Below are 3,615 nucleotides of genomic sequence, written 5' to 3' on the forward strand. Positions count from 1 at the left end.
CAAAAGACTTGAGACTGGGGCGGAGGTTCACCTTCCAGCAGGACAACGACCCTAAACATAAAGCCAGGGCAACAATGGAATGGTTTAAAACAAAACATATCCATGTGTTAGAATGGCCCAGTCAAAGTCCAGATCTAAATCCAATCGAGAATCTGTGGCAAGATCTGAAAACTGCTGTTCACAAACACTGTCCATCTAATCTGACTGAGCTGGAGCTGTTTTGCAAAGAAGAATGGGCAAGAATTTCAGTCTGTAGATGTGCAAAGCTGGTAGAGACATACCCTAAAAGACTGGCAGCTGTAATTGCAGCAAAAGGTGGTTCTACAAAGTATTGACTCAGGGGGCTGAATAATTTTACGCACACCACACTTTTCAGTTATTTATTTGTAAAAAATGTTTGGAATCATGTATGATTTTCGTTCCACTTCTCACGTGTACACCACTTTGTATTGGTCTTTCACCTGGAATTCCAATAAAATTGATTCATGTTTGTGGCTGTAATGTGACAAAATGTGGAGAAGTTCAAGGGGGCCGAATACTTTTGCAAGCCACTGTATATAAGAGTTGGATATAGCCACCATGCCACCACCCATTAGTGAAGTTAGTGAAGTTGCGGTTCTAATATTATCAAGAATATGATACATGGTCTCAATTATATTAAAAGAACAAATGCATGATTTTCAGTGTTGAAATAGGAAGCAGTATAGTTGACTGCTAATTTAGATTGCCTTAAGAAGGAGTCAAGAACTCAGCCAGAACTCAATTGAGCATGTGCATTTGGTCATGCATCCACAATTTTTTTAGCATAGCACTACACCTCTACTCAAAAAGTAATGGAATCACTCAGATAGCTATGGTAGCTCCTGGCATCGCCTCCAATCAGCTGTGGCATTGCCCTCAAAGACCCTAACATTACCTCTAAACAGCCACAGCATCACCTGCCAAACGGCAGGTCATGGCATTACTTCCAAACAACCAGTGATGCCACAGTCAAGTGTCAATGCCATGATCTGAGTAACCTCCTGCTGTAGAAACAGGTCCCACAAAGAGGCTGTGTCCTGTTGTAAATTCCTAAGGACCAGTCAGGAAGTTCTGGCAGAACACTATGGGCAAAGTCAACTTTTCTGTCAGAAAAGCTAAAGTGCAGTTCAGACACATTATCAATAATGCATTTCTAAAACTACAAAACAATGGCCAGTTTTATCTGGAAGCAAGTGTAAATAATTATTTTACAATTTATTAAGGACTAAATGATGAGCACCTTCTGATGCACACTCACAAGTGAATACCAAACACTTTCCCCCCAATGGGATTAACAGGAAGAAGAATGATTCTCCTTGATTAACTCTATTACAAAGCCTTAAGTTTGAGTTATCAGCACGAAAGGTAAGTATGGATGGGGCTTCATGGGGGACACAACTGATTAGAATATTATGTATGCGAATGACCTTTACCTATAGAATAAGGTTATGAAATATGGCAATTTTCCCATAAACCTCTGTACAATCAAACGTCTTTTTTTTTGCATCAGGCATCAAACTTATGTTTTATTTTTTATTCCTAATTAAAATTGCTACAGTGGAAGTTACTTTCTATACTTTCAAACTGTACCATTCATTCAACAGCCCCTCACTGAGTAATAAACAAAATAAATGAACTTAGAGCAGCAATTAAATTGATATCCTACTTTCAGTTACCTTACTGAGCAGTGCAGGCATGTCACACCCACGTTCCACAGGGGAATAGTTGATCCATCTGAGGATGGCCTCAAACACAGTGCTCTCCTGCTTCACATTGAGCTCATCCTTCTCGATAAGATCTGATAGTTGCTGCACAGAGAGCTGCAGGAACTCCAAGGAGAGTGCTGCAACCTCTTCAAAGTGATGGAGGATGTAGAGATAGGCCTTTCCCCTGAGGTCAGGACAGTTGTGTAAGTCTGCTAGGTTGCAGATATTGATGCAGTTATTGAAACAAAGTTTCCTCTCCAGGAAGTTGCAGCAGGCTTGAATGACGCCAGTGACGATGAAGTGGTCTGCTTCCACCAACAGCTCCAGTACATTGTCCTCTGTCACCACAACAGATTGGGTATAGGCATATTCCAAAATGAGGCTCATTGCTTTTGGGGACACAGTGGGGAAGTTGTAGACCTGGTTTGATGGTAGTGGTTTGTGCAGATTCAGATCAGCATTTTCACATTGTCTCTGTCATGAAACTGAAAAGTACCTGATGTCATGCAGCTTGTGGTTAAATAGCATTTGTAAAATTTTGCAGCTGCATGCTTACTTGAGCAAGCTGTGATCAAGAGTTATGAAATTAAAAAATCTAAAATGACTTGATTTCAAATGGGCAATCTCCTATTTAAGGTGTCTATTCAGGCATGTGCAGAAAAACTTTCAGCATTGCTGCTATGTTAAGACAGACAGAAAGATATAGAGTTGTCTAGGCATTATTGCAAATATTCCAGTAACAGGGGACAGCAGGCATTAAATAGCTGCAAATATAATAACTGAATTTTACATTATCAAATTTACTGACTAGACAGAATTGGAAAGAGCGGACATGTCCCACTGCAACAGGAATGGCATTGGCCACCTCTCAGTCTGGCCCTAAATCGATTACCTGCCAGTTTAGACATACAATTTCAGCTAAACTGGTGAAGGCACAGCTAATATCACCACTGATGTGGTCCCATTACTTTTGGTGCAGGCCAGTTTGTGCACAACTTTATTAGAACTGCTGCTGCTGCTGTGGTGCTGATGACATAGAATGAGAAAGCCAGTTTATAGCGTCTGTTATCTTTCAAACCAGATCTTAAAGGCTCATTGTGGAGTCAAACACAAACATGTACTATATAGGTATCCCAACAAACCCCCCAAAATAAATAACTAAATAAAAATACAGGATTGATTTTTTTTACCCCTAAAAATTGCTCCATTACATTTATAGTGATCAAAAAGTATAGGTTAACATTGACCTCCCAATACCTGCTGCACTGTGTTACATGAAACCTTTGAAGTAGGATAAATGCAGAAACAAACCACAGCCAAACAACACAGGCCTGCTCATCTGAAGTATGCGCTGCAGTTGCAGAGGATGATCCTGTGAATTTTAAACTCAACATCTCCAGCTCGGATCACAGAGTCACACAACTGTCCCTCCAGAAAAAGCTCACTAAAGACAGTACTACAAGTGCTGTTCATTATTCAGATGATACTCAAGAGGTTTAAACTTCTCAAAAATCTCCTGTTTAGTGTTTTCCTTTAGAAATCTGCCTACACTTTGTCTAAATTACTGATTACCTTAACTTATGCTGCCTGGAAAGCGTCACTAGTCTGTTTATATTTGAAAATCATGGTGCTTCATTCCGTTCTTCTGTTTATTAATCGGGCAAGTGATTACAAATAAACCAAATTGTATTACAAAATCACAATTTCTACCTCAGCAAATTCAATTTTTGCAAACCTTGTATTTTTAATTAAGGAACGTACATAAGTATATTTTGCCAAATAACATATTCATAAAAATATCAGCGACAAAAACAGATATTAAATAAATGTAGGAGAAAAAATTATATATTTGAACTGAAACGATATTTGCGTAAATTCAAGGCAAATT

At 39.1% G+C, this 3,615-nt stretch overlaps 1 pseudogene; it reads right to left on the reverse strand.

Annotated features, from left to right (window-relative positions):
- Nucleotides 1-1,632: 1,632 nt before the first annotated feature.
- LOC102082626 (kelch-like protein 10 pseudogene) lies at nt 1,633-2,204 on the reverse strand (annotated as a pseudogene).
- Nucleotides 2,205-3,615: the final 1,411 nt, after the last annotated feature.

This window comes from Oreochromis niloticus, linkage group LG13 (assembly GCF_001858045.2).
Source record: "Oreochromis niloticus isolate F11D_XX linkage group LG13, O_niloticus_UMD_NMBU, whole genome shotgun sequence".
Lineage (NCBI taxonomy): Eukaryota > Metazoa > Chordata > Actinopteri > Cichliformes > Cichlidae > Oreochromis > Oreochromis niloticus.